The 14,307-nt window shown below is 36.9% G+C and overlaps 1 pseudogene; it reads left to right on the top strand.

The window, feature by feature from the left end:
• The first annotated feature begins 12,929 nt into the window (after positions 1–12,929).
• On the top strand, positions 12,930–13,112 carry LOC122917822 (annotated as a pseudogene).
• The last annotated feature ends 1,195 nt before the right edge of the window (positions 13,113–14,307 follow it).

Here is a 14,307-nt window from a genome sequence, read left to right as displayed (position 1 = left end):
CCTCTCTGCCTACTTGTGATCTATGTCAAATAAATGAATAAAATCTTAAAAATATATATATATATATATAAGACTCACTGAAATATACAATAGTAAGTTTACTCTATCTAAGAAATAATAATGGGCCAAGATAGAAGATTAGAGATTCAAAGAGGAAAAAATTAGAGAGTCAAAGAGGAAAAAATGATAGAGTAAGCAATATCACAATGCTAACTGAATGCAAACGTAAACTAAAAGGAAAAGAAAAGGAATATATTAAGGAGAAGACTGCTATCAAATGAGTTTTTAATTATTTTTAAAAATTTTGTATTTTTGAGAATCTAAAGAGACAGACCTTTTCATATTAAAAATTTGATGTTTTTGACAATCTCAAGAAACTTAGTAGCTTTTCACAAATATACGTAGACATGCATACAAACACATACATACAAAGACCCCCAGGAACACACACCCATTCACACTGACACATAAAGACCTACAAATATATAGACACAGATGCACCTAAATGGTCAGTATACTGGTATGGGGCTGGTGGACTTTCTAAGGCTCTCTGTGACCTCAAGATTAAGAATACTTCATCTAGACAGAATACATTAAAATATGTAAGAATACCCCAAAGGCAAATCAGTGAGCAGATGACATGACCAAACAATTCACTGAAAAGGAGATAAAGAAAGTAAACACAAAGACAAATGATCAATAGGCAAAAAATATGCTCCAGTTTTGTCTACTAAATTATCAAATTGGTATGAAACTGATTTTTAAAAAGCAAACTAATGTTGATGAGGTTTCAGGAAAATTGCCACATTGCTGGTCCCTTTTGAAAAGTAATTTAAAATACCTAATGAGAGCCCCACAACATCAATACTTTTTGACCTAACTGTCCTTCTTCTGGGAATTCATACCCATGAAATAAATTTCAGGAACAAAGCTTCTCAAAGACTTTCATCACACCATTTAAGAATAGTGGCAGTACCAAAGGAGAACCCTATAAAGAATACAAGAAAAGACAGGGGACAACTAAACAATTTGAGAAATCAACATAATGGAATAATATATGGCCATTAAAATGAAAACAAAAATTTAAACATGATTCTGATATGTTAAATTAAAAAGTTAAATGAAAATGTATCATTTTTATTACATAAATGATGGTGAATGATACATTTATTTTTTTAATTGCCCTTTATGTAATATGTGAAAAGCTTTATACCGAGGATGGAGAGGACATCATAGTAGAGTAGAATATGAGGAAGGGAGGGATGGTAGAGACAAATGGGGTTGCCACTCAAATCCAGGACCTTCTATTTCATCTAATGGTGCACATGAGCTATCTGAGAGAAGTAGAGCCCTAGGAACTTCTATGATGAACTGTTAGTTCCTTACCTTCCCTTTCTCCGTTTTCCCTCTTTCTTCTTTCATATAAGCAGGTGATACTTTACTTTATAATCATGATTTGAGCTTCCTACCTCCCAAATCCTATCAAACTCACAGAGCACTCAAAACATCTGTATTATTCCTAGAAAACAAAAATATTTTAATGTAATGTGATATAAATGAGCTTAGATTGAGGGAGATAAAAGTTCCCACATCATGTAATACAATGCTTCTCTAGAATGCAAGATCCACTTCTGTCTTCTTCCACCACTGGATCTTACGCATCCAGAACAGTACTGGGCACATAGTAACTGCTCAGTAAATATGAGATGGATGGCTCGATGGATGGATGGATGAATGGAGGGATGGGACAAAAAAAAAAAAAAAGAACCATCTAAGAAACAAAGACGAGCAAGCTTGAAAATCCTAAAACTCTAAGCAAATCGTGGCTATGGAGGACCACATGGTGGTCAAAATTGGCAAATCAAAAGATTTTAGGAACTGCTCCAGGCCCATACTCAGGGCACTTGGCTGCTGAATTTGCCCCATTTTCCCCTGAGGTACACTAAAAGGTGGTACACTACGTCGAGATGGATAGTCAGAGTAGTTCGAGAAGAACCAGTGCCCCCCCCACCACTAATTCAAATATTAAAAGCAAGATATGTTTGCTTGAACCCTGAATATCCCTGATCCATAGGGCCCTTTAGTAGAATCCTTTTCCTATCCCCACTGGCATGGGGACCTAAGACTTCATCCAGACGCCTAGAATCAGGGATTAGCGTTGAGGGTGAGCCAAGAGGCAGCGAGGAGAGCTAATCTCAATCCCAAGAATGGCTTGAGTTACTGGATCTGCCCATGCCCATATCCAGGGAGGGTGAAAGAACATGTTCAACAGAGAAAGGCGCTTCCCTACCAAATGACTGCCTACAAATAGTTACGACTTACAGCATGTGGTACCTCAAATGCTCAGACTAGCCACCTAGACCTTCAGAAACTTAAAATTTCTCTTTCTCCATGTCTGAGATCAAAAGAACTGAACGGGCACCTCCAACAAACTTCCTCTGCAAACCCGTCTGGAGACCCGTCTCCGAAGCATAAGTAAAACAAGGACATGCATCAAATTGTTACTTCCACCTGGAATTAAATCAGATATAGAATCTGAACAAACGTTCCCCTATAAAGCAGACTTACTCCAAGAAACAGAAGGAAATTTTTTTTCGTATAAAATGTATATTTTCCATGAGATTAGAAAATGTTTTTATGAACAGGTAGTCATTGGAGATAAGACGATTTTACTTAAGATGAAAAAGCATGAGGGGTGCCTGGGTAGCTCAGTGGGTTAGAGCATCTGCCTTCGGGTCAGGTCGTGGTCCCAGGGTCCTGGGATCAAGCCCCGCGTCAGGTTCTCTGCTCGGCGGGGAGCCTGCTTCCTCCTCTCTCTCTGCCTACTTCTCTGTCTGCTTCTCTGCCTGCTTGTGATCTGTCTGTCAAATAAATAAATAAAAATCTTTAAAAAAAAAAAGATGAAAAACCATGATTACAGAATTTTTAAATGTAGCAGGGGCAATGAAGAGCATATTAAACATTGAAGAAAACTGAATTAATAATTTAAATTGGCTGTGAAAAAAAAGAAAACCTCCTAGAATTCTGAGAGCATAGTGAAATGAAGGAAGATGGGCAAAAACATCAGAGTAAATCTGTAAGTGGTGATGAGTTTGAAAGAAAAGCAGCCACCAAAAGCAGGTAAAATTAATTAAAGGAGTATTTATCTAGACACACCTAGTGAGAATTCCAAATGTCAAACAAGCAGGAAAGGGGTCAAAAATTTTAAAAATAGGATCAACCAAATAAAAATAAGAGAATACATGTAACTTCTGAAGGAGGAGAAAATGAGAAAATGAAAAATATGAAACTATAACCAAAGACAGAAAGAAAATAAGAAGAAATGTAAAAGACAATGACAGAATTAAGAATATATTAGTCATCACAATAAATAGATCAACAGTTCAAACTTCTCCATCAAAAGACAACTTTGATCGGGACACCTGGGTGGCTCAATGGGTTGAGGCCTCTGCCTTCCGACAGGTCATGATCCCACAGTCTTTGGATCAAGCCCCACATCGGGGCTCTCTGCTCAGCAGGGAACCTGCTTCCACCTCTCTCTCTGCCTGCCTCTCTGCCTACTTGTGATCTCTGCCTGTCAAATAAATAAATAAATAAAATCTTTTTAAAAGAAAAGAAAAAAGACAAAGATCATTATATTCTAAAAGCAAACTCAAAATATAATGGTTAAAGTAAAAGAATGGGTAAAAAAAATATAAGGCAACTGTTAGTCTGCAAAAGACAGAGACAATATTATTATCAAAAGTTAAATTCTTGGACACCTGGGTGGCTCAGTTGGGTAAGCATCTGCCTTCCACTCCAGTCATGATCTTGGGATCCTGGGATCAAGTCCCACATAGGGCTCTCTGCTCAGTGGAGAGTCTGCTTCTCCCTCTCACTCTCCTTTTGTGTTCTCTCTCTCTTTCTTAAACAAATAAAATTTTTTTTAAATAGTGAAATAAAGTATACATACTTTCTATTTTTAAAAAAAAGTTAAATTCTTAACTCTAGGAAGCTAACTGAGGGTTGCTAGAGGGAGATCGGTGGGAGGATGGGTAATTAATCGGGTGATGGGCATTAAGGAGGGCACGTGATGTGATGAGCTTTGGGTGTTATACACAACTGAAAAACTATTGAGCACTACACCTGAAACTAAAGTTGGCTAATTGCATTTAAGTTTTTTTAAAAAGGAAGAAAAGTTAAATTCAAACCATAATTTTAAATAAGATAAGACTAAGTTGCTTTGATAAAAGTAAAATTCTCATTTATGATGTCAGGAACTTTAGGCACTAAATAACGTGACGTTGTGATATACAAAACAGACATTCACAATGAGAAGCTTTACAAATACTACCCACACTTTCTTTTTTTTTTTTTTTTTTAAGATTTTATTTATTTATTAGTCAGAGAGAGAGCGAGCACAGGCAGAGAGGCAGGCAGAGGCAGAGGGTGAAGCAGTCTCCCTGCCGAGCAAGGAGCCCGATGTGGGACTCGATCCCAGGACCCTGGGATCATGACCTGAGCTGAAGGCAGAGGCTTAACCCACTGAGCCACCCAGGCGTCCCCTACCCAAAATTTCGTTTCTGATCATGATGGAGTAAATAGAATCAGACCAAGCCTGCTGCCATAAACATCTAGAAAACTGAACAGAGTACATGAGGCAACTGAATTCAGGCAAGTCTGAGATTTAAAAAAAAAAAAAAAAAGCAGCCAGGTCACAGGTTCTATGGTTAAAAAAAATGCTAATCCAAGGGCTTCTGGCTAATTAATTTGGAAGAGCCTGAGACTCTCCTGGGGTGGTGAGTCTGAGCCCCATATTAGGTATAGAGATTACTAAAAATAAATAAATAAATAAAACTTTTTAAAAATTACCAAGAATCTTAAGAAATCTAAAAGTACAAGCAACAAGAAGAGAAAAATCAGTCAATTGAAAATGACCCAGAAATGATATAGATGATATAGATGAGTAAACAAGAACCCTAAAACAGTATTGCAACTGTGTTTCATACATTCAAGAAGCTAGAAAAGGTAGAGTAAGTTCATTGCAGACACAGTAGATACAAAAATGATCCAAATCAACATTGTAGAGATAAAATTACAATACTTTAGATAAAACATACTGCAGTTGGGATTAACAGCAGATTTGTTTAGTGACCCCTAAACAAAACCCAAAGAAATCCACACCAAGAGTTTCATAGTCAAATTTCAAAAAACTAAAAACAAAAGAAACAAATAAACAAAAAAACAACTTGAAAGCCCTAGAAGACACCTTATCTAGGGAAAACAATTAGGATGACAAAGCGGTTATGATCAGAAAGCACAGAGTCTAGAGGAAGTGACACAGTATTTTTCAAGTGCTCAGAGAAAAGAATTATCAACTCAGGACCTATATCCAGAGAAAACATCCTTTAGGAATGAAGGATAAATCAAGACATACTCAGATGAAGGGAAACTAAGAAAATTTGTTACTAGAGAATTTACCCTAAAAGAAAGGCTAAAGAAATTTCTCTAAGCAGAAAGAAAACAATAAACAAAGGAATCTTGGAACATCTGGAAGGAATAAAGAACACAGTAGACAAATATATGGGTAAATACAAGAGACTCTCCTTCTGTTGAATCTCCTAAATTATGTTTGATGGTTGAAGAAAAATTATAGCACTGTTTGATATGCCTTGAATTTCATGTAGAGGAAATATATTTGATGATGATTAATATAAATAGGGGAGGGTAAAAGGACATAAAGGGAAGTAAGTACATTGTGATAAGGTATCTATATCTATATATAGATATAGATATATACATATATATGATATGTATTATATGTATAATATCTATAGATATCTAATACACCAGCCACTAAAAATCTGTACAAAGGTATAATACACTATAGATAACATGATAACCCAAGATGGATTTCTAAAAATATTCAAGAAACCCAGAGATGATGGGAAATAGGAAACAGGTATGAAAGACAGAACAAGCAGAAACTGGAAAAATAAAATGGGAAACTTAAGCCTTGATATATCCATAATCCCATTACATGTAAACAGTCTAAATATACCAATTAAGAGATAGATATTGACAATAGATTAAAAGACATGAACAAACTATAAGAAAACCTTTTCAAATATAGTGATATAGACAAGTTGAAAAGAAAAAGATATGAAAAGCTCTATCATGCTAATCAAAATAAACCATGAATACCTATATTAATATCAAGTAAAGGAAGCTTTAGAGGAATGAAAGTTATTAAGACAAAGACATATATAATGATAAAAAAATTAATCCACAAAGAAGACACAATAAGCCTTACTCTGTATGCACCAAAATACAAAGCTGCAAAATGTGAAGCAAAAACTGGTAGAACTTAAAGATGAAATAGAAAAACCCACAGTTATATTTGGAGACTTCCACACTCCTCTCTCAACAATGGGGAGAACAGCTAGACAGAAAATCAACAAATATGTAGAACTTAATACCACCACCAACCAACAGTATTTAATACTTATAGGACATTCTACCCATTAAGAGAAGAACACACATTCTCTTCAAGTGCCTACTGGACAAATATCAAGAAAGACCATATTTTTGGCCATAAAAGAAATATCAATATATTTAAAAGAATTGCAATGATAGTGTGTTCTCCAATCACATGGAATCAAACTAGAAGTCTATAATACAGAGATAACAGGGAAATCTCCAAAATCTTGGAAACTAAAAACCCTGAGTGACTTGTGAATAATCCATGGGTCAGAAAGGAAGTTGTAAAGGAAATTTTTAAAAAAACACATTGAAGTGAATGAAAGTAAAAAATACAATATATCAAAATTTGTGAGACAAAGCTAGGGAAGTCCTGAGAGGAAAACTTCGAACAGTAAATGCACACATTAGTAAACAGGAAAGGGGAATACCTGGGTGGCTCAGTCAGTTAAGCATCTGACTCAGTCTCAGTTCAAGTCTTGATATCAGGGTCATGAGTTCAGGCCCACATTGGGCTCCACGTTGGGTGTGGAGAAAAAGGGAAGAAAGAGAGGGAGAAAGGTCCTAAATCAATCATCTGAGCTCCCTCATCAAGAATCTAGAAAAAGAGGAAAAAAACCCAAAGCAAAAATGAAGGAAATAGGGGCTCAGTGGGTGGCTCAGTGGGTTAAAGCCTCTGCCTTCGGTTCAGGTCATGATCTCAGGGTCCTGGGATGGAGCCCCACATCAGGCTCTCTGCTGGGCGGGGAGCCTGCTTTCTCCTCTCTCTCTGCCTGCCTCTCTGCCTACTTGTGATCTCTCTCTCTCTCTCTGTCAAATAAATAGATAAATAAATCTTTAAAAAAAAAAGAATGAAGGAAATAATAAATATAAGAATACAAATGAATAAAATTTTAAAATGAAAAACAATACAGATAACAAATGAACAAAGAGCTCAGTCTTTGAAAAGATCAATATAGTTGAGAAATATCTAGCAATACTAACAAAAAAAGAGAGAGAAGTCATGTTTAGCAATATCAGCAATAAAACAGAAGGAATCACTGTGGACTGCGGAAATCAAAAGAGTTTTAAGGGAATACTAAAGACAACTCTACATATATAAATTTGAAACTATAGATGGAATGGACTAAACTGAAACATACAAACTACCACAACCCAATATTAAATAGATAATTTGAATACACCTATACATGATAAGAAATTAAATTTGGGGGCGCCTGGGTGGCTCAGTGGGTTAAGGCCTCTGCCTTCGGCCCAGGTCATGATCCTGGAGTCCTGGGGTCGAGCCCCGCATCGGGCTCTCTGCTCAGCGGGGAGCCTGCTTCCTCCCCTCTCTCTCTGCCTGCCTCTCTGTCTGCTTGTGATCTCTGTCAAATAAATAAATAAAATCTTTAAAAAAGAAAAAAAGAAATTAAATTTGTAATTTAAAAATTCCTCGCAAGACCCTGTGTGGCTCAGTGGGTTAAGCATCTGCATTTGGCTCAGGTCATGATCTCTGCTGCTCCCCCTCCTTGCCCTTTCTCTCTGACAAATAAATAAATATCTTAAAAATAAATAAAATAAAATAAAATCAGAATTCCTCCCCAAAAAATCATGAAGCCCATTCACTGGTGAATTCTAGCAAACATATAAACATTTAACATAAATTTAACAGAATCTATTCCAGAAAGTAGAAAGGAAGGTGACAGTTCAAATGCCTTTTATGAAGATAGTTTTACTCTTCTACTAAAACCAGACAAAGAAGTACCCAAAGAAAAGGGGGGGAAAGAAAGAAAGAAAACTAGAGACTGATATACCTCATCAATATTTTTTAATAAATATCTTTTTTAAAAAATATTTTTTTATTTATTTGACAGAGATCACAAGTAGGCAGAGAGGCAGGCAGAGAGAGAGGGGGAAGCAGGCTCCCGGCTGAGCGAGACTCAATGCCAGGACCCTGGGATCATGACCTGAGCCGAAGGCAGGGGCTTAAGCCAATGAGCCATCCAAGCTCTCTAGGCATACAATTTCTTAAATAGAATTTAGCAATGTATTAATCAAAAATGCAAGGCTGATGCAATATTTAAAAGTCAATGTGATCAACTAAACAAAAAAAATCATGTGATTGTATCAAGTGACATCGAAAAAGCAGTTGACAAAATTTGACACCCATCCATGACTAAAACTTTCAGAAAAATAGGAATAGGAGAATTTCCTCAGATTGACAGAGCACATCTACAAAGAAAATCTGCTAACATTATACTTGATGGTGAAACAATAAATGCTTTTTGCCTAAGTCTGGGAAGAAGGGAAGGATGTCTGCTATGTCAATCTTATTCAACTTAGTGCTGGAAGGTCTAGTCAGTGCAATAAGACAAGAAAAAAATAAAAAGGATGCCAATCAGAAAGAAGGAAATTAAACTGTCCTGGTTACAGAGGACATAAGTGCTTATGTAGAAAATCCCAAGGAATCTCCAGAAAAATCCTGGAATTAATTAGTGAGCTTAGTGAGGTCACAGGTTCTATGGTTAAAAAAAATGCTAATCCAAGTGCATTTCTTTTTTCTTAAATATTTATTTATTTGTTTGCAAGAGAGCGAGCACAAGCAGGAGGGGCAGAGGGAGAGGAAGAGAAAAGCTCCAGCAGATTCCACGCCGATCCCAGAGCCTGATGAGGGGCTCAAACTCACAACCTTGAGATCACAATCTGAGCTGAAACCAAGAGTCAGATACTTAAGCGAGTCAATTGTGTTTCTAAATATTAGCAGTAAACACGTGGACACCAAAATGTAAAATGCAATGCCACTTACAATTGCTCAAAACAAAATTAAATACTTAGGTGTAAATCTAACAAAACATATAGAAGACTTATATCCTGAAAACTATAAAACGCTGATGAAAGAAATCAAAGAAGATCTAAATATATGGAGAAACATATTATGTTCATGTTTTGAAAGACCCAACATAATATCAATTCTCTCTAAATATATGGAGAAACATATTATGTTCATGTTTTGAAAGACCCAACATAATATCAATTCTCCCCCAAACTGATATGAAATTTTGAAATTTCTATCAAAATCCCAGTAAGATCTTCTAGATATACACAGGACTTTTAAAAAATGTATCTGAACAGACAAAGAAACTAGAATAGCTGAAACAATTTTGAAAAAGGAAGTGGAAGGAATCAATCTATCAAATTTTGAGACATATAGCTGTGGTAATCAAGACCTCTATCAGACAAAAAAACCTGTATCAAGAATATATAAAGTAGGGGCACCTGGGTCACTCAGTGGGTTAAGCCTCTGCCTTCAGCTCAGGTCATGATCCCAGGGTCCTGGCATCGAGCCCTGCATAGGGCTTCCTCCTCTCTCTGCCTGCCTCTCTGCCTACTTGTGATCTCTGTCTGTCAAATAAATAAATAAATAAAATCTTAAAAAAGAAAAAGAATATATAAAGTGTACATAAAGTACTGAGCCTGGGTGGCTCAGTGGGTTAAGCATCTGCCTTTGGTTAAGGTCACGATCTCTAGGTCCTGGGATGGAGCCCCATGTTGGGCTCCCAGCTGAGCTGGGAATCTGCTTCTCCATCTCACTCTGCCTCTCCCCCTGCTTGTGCTCTCTCTGTCTCTGTCTCTGTATCTCTCTCAAATAATTTTTTACAAATCTTTAAAAATTTTTTAAAAATAAAAAATATTTTTAAAAAAGAGGGGCACCTGGGTGGCTCAGTGGGTTAAAGCCTCTGCCTTCAGCTCAGGTCATGATCCCAGGGTCCTGGGATCAAGACCCACATCGGGCTCTCTGCTCAGCAGGGAGCCTGCTTCCCCCTCTCTCTCTGCCTGCCTCTCTGCCTACTTGTGATCTCTGTCTGTCAAATAAGTAAATAAAATCTTAAAAAAATAAATAAAATAAAAATTAAAATAAAAATATTTTTAAAAAGAATATACAAAGTGGAGCACCTGATTGGAGCAACTGGTAGAGTATGCAACTCTTAATCTCAGGTCATGAGTTCAAGTCACATGTGGAGTGTGGAGCCTACTTAAAATTTAAAAAAAGAAAAAAGAATACAGAATTCTCACAACTCATGTATAAAAGGGAAAAAACCCAACTTTTAAAATGAGCAAAGATTGAAACATGATTTCACAAAAGATGTTTAAAGTGTCAGTGTACAAACATCATCAATCATCTGGGAAATGGAAATCAAAACCACAGTGAGATATCACTATGCATTCATTATTTTTAAGTTTTTTTTTTAAGATTTTATTTATTTATTTGACAGAGACACAGCAAGAGAGGGAACACAAGCAAGGGGAGTGGGAGAGGGAGAAGCAGGCTCTCTGCTGAGCAGGGAGCCCCTACACATTCATTTTAATGGCCCAAATTTTAAACACTGATTATCAGTGAGAATGTGAAACCACTGAAACTCCCATGTTGCTGATGAGAATGTAAAATGCATAGCCACTATGGAAACAAGTTTAGCAGTTTCTTATACAGTTAACTCTTCACTTAAAATACAACCCAGAGAGGGGCTCCTGGGTGGCTCAGTTATTAAGCTTCTGCCTTTGGCTCAGGTCATGATCCCAGGGTCCTGGGATGGAGCCCCACATGGGGCCTCACATGGAGTCCCGCATTGAGCCCCACACTGGGCTCTCTGCTCAGTGGGAAACCTGCTTCTCCTTCTCCCACTCCCCTTGCTTCTGTTCCCTCTCTCGCTATCTGTGTCAAATAAATAAATAAAATCTTCAAAAAAAGAATACAACCCAGAGAAATGAACTCATGTGTCACATGAAGACTTGTACACAGACATTTATAGCAGCTTTAATTGTAATAACCCAAACTGGCAAAAATCCAAATGTCCAATAACTGGTGAGTGGATAAACTAATTGTGGTATATCCATACAATGAAGTACAACTCCGCAACAAAAAGAAATGAACCAGTGATACTAGCAACTACTTGAAGAAATCTCAAAATATTACGCCAACCAAAGAAATCAGACACAAAAGAGAATAATCTCTATTTGACCTCTTATATGAAATTCTGAAGAGACAAATCTAATTTCTGGTAACAAGAAATGGAAGAGTTTCAGTCTAGGACCAACTTTGAAAGGAGAGGGAAGAGGATGAATTGGAAAGGCCACAAGGAAGCTTTTTGGAATGATGGAAATGTTCTCTATCCTGACTGGAGCATGGGTCACACTAATCAAAAGGTACACTTAAAATGAATACATTTTAATGTATGTAATTTATACACAAATTAGTTTTTGTTTAAATCAATAAAATTGATTTAAAAGAAACAATTCTCAGTCTTTGATGGATCAAAGAAGGAAATAGAGGAACTGAATATTATATTTAATTATGATAGATGAGAGAGAGAAAAATGAATAGAATATTCTATGCACACATTATTCTCAGAACAGTTTTTAAATTGATGATCTCATAGGTTACCAAGAAAAAAAAATTAATCCTATAGAAGTAGGATTTCACTGATACATTCATATACTGTAATGCAATAAAATAAGAAATGGATTGCAAAATAATAAATAAACATCACTTGGAAAATTAAAAATGCCCTCATAAATAAAGCTTAAGTCAAAAACAAAATAACATTGCAACTACAGGCTGGAAAATAATTATGATAACACTGTATCAAACTTATGAGATGCTAAGGTAATGCTCAGAGAATAATTCATAACTTTTAATGTTATTTACTATGAAACAAAGAAGAATCAAAATAAATGAACTAAATGTTTCAGGAAGTAAAGAGGGAAATTTAATGGATTTTCCTAAAGAAAGAGAAAAGAATTAACAAGGTTAAAGTTGATGAATTGGAAAAAAAGGAAACCAAGAATTAATAAAGCCTACATTTGGTTTTAAAAAATAGTAACAATAAGACAAAGTTCTGGCAAAACTAATCAAGGGTTAGAGAGAGATAAGAAAGAAAAGCTAAATTAACATTATTTGGGTGATGTCAATGAAAATGGCAAGGCAAGGACATCCAGAAATTCTCTCCTTCATAAAAATAATGAGAGAACTGGCAAAAGTGGTCAGAACCAATTTTTTCAGAACTCTGGAAATTCACCAAAGGCTTGCAGTTATGTGGGCAGTGCTTGTTCGAGAAAAACAGCTGAATCCCAGTAAGAACAGAACACACAAACTTTGTGGCGTTTTAATTGCTTTTATCTGATCTACCATTCTCCAGCTCTGCATTAGTCTTGAAAACTAACAGACTACCTTTAGGGCAAAAACCAGTAGCCTGATGGCTAAAGATGGAGCAGAGCAGTACTATACCTACTTCAAAGCCTATTCCCACTCACTTTTCATGATCTGCCCCATCTGGTGAGTGCTTGGAAAAGTCCATGTTCAGGACTGTCTTTGACCTGATTCAGTGCTTGCCCCACGCAAGAAATCTCTTCCCTAGAGGTGTTTGTCAAAAACAATTACAGGCAATTTTTTAACTTTCTGGCTCCCCGAGGTGGTGGAAAATAGTTGGACCAGCTTTGCGCAGTGGCAGTATCGTAGCCAATGAGGTTTATCCGAGGCGTGATTATTGCTAATTGAAAATAGTGGACCAAACAAAAACAAAACAAAAAAGCTTAATAAAAGAACCTGGGGAATGAGATATGTGTTGGACTTTGAAAAATCTCTGACACATTAAAATTTCAGTTGCCTTGGGGCACCTGGGTGGCTCAGTGGGTTAGGCCTCTGTCTTCAGCTCAGGTCATGATCTCAGAGTCCTGGAATTGAGCCCCGCATTGGGCTCTCTGCTCAGCAGGGAGCCTGCATCCCCCACTCCTGCCTACTTGTGATCTCTCTCTGTCTCTCTCACTGTCAAATAAATAAATAAAATCTTAAAAAAAATATATTTCAGCTACCTTTTTCTTTTCCTTCAGAAATTCTCAAGCTGATCCTAAAATTCAGATGAAAATACAAGGGACTAAGAATAGCCAAAACAGGGCGCCTGGGTGGCTCAGTGGGTTGGGCCGCTGCCTTCGGCTCAGGTCATGATCTCAGGGTCCTGGGATCGAGTCCCGCATCGGGCTCTCTGCTCAGCAGGGAGCCTGCTTCCCTCTCTCTCTCTCTGCCTGCCTCTTTCATCTACTTGTGATTTCTCTCTGTCAAATAAATAAATAAAATCTTAAAAAAAAAAAAAAAAGAATAGCCAAAACAACCTTGAAAAGGAAAAACAAAGTTGGAAGCCTCCTACTTTCCAATTTTAAAACTGAGGACAAAGCTGCAGTAATCAAGACATCATGGTAGTGGCATCAGAAGACACTTATAGATCAGTGGTATAGAATTTAGAGTCCAGAAATAAACCCATACACCTAGAGTCAACTGGTTTCCCACATGGTGCTAAGAAACGTCAATGAGGAACAAATAGTCTTTTCAATAAATTATCCAGGAATAAGTGGCTGTCCACATCCATAAGAATAAAGTGGGAACCCTACTTCGTACCACATAGATCTACTTCACAAAGTGGATCACAGGTAAAACAGAGACTAAAATTAGAAAACTCTTAGAAGAAAACTAAGTTTCAATAGCTATGATTTTTTTTTTTAAAGATTTTATTTATTTTTTTGACAGAGATCACAAGTAGGCAGAGAGGCAGGCAGAGAGAGAGGAGGAAGCAGGCTCCCTGCTGAGCAGAGAGCCCGATGTGGGGCTCGATCCCAGGACCCTGAGATCATGACCTGAGCCGAAGACAGCGGCCCAACCCACTGAGCCACCCAGGCGCCCCAATAGCTATGATTTTTAATTAAGCATTATTTTCTTAGATAGAACATCTAAATCTCAAGCAACCAAAGGGGAAAAAAATCAATAAATTTTATCAAAATTTAAGTTCATCTTTTGCTCAGGCCCATGGCTCCAGCAGG

Source organism: Neovison vison, chromosome 9 (genome assembly GCF_020171115.1).
Source record: "Neovison vison isolate M4711 chromosome 9, ASM_NN_V1, whole genome shotgun sequence".
Classification (NCBI taxonomy): domain Eukaryota; kingdom Metazoa; phylum Chordata; class Mammalia; order Carnivora; family Mustelidae; genus Neogale; species Neogale vison.
Note: the sequence above shows the minus strand (reverse complement) of the source record. Positions and strands in the feature narration are given on the sequence as shown.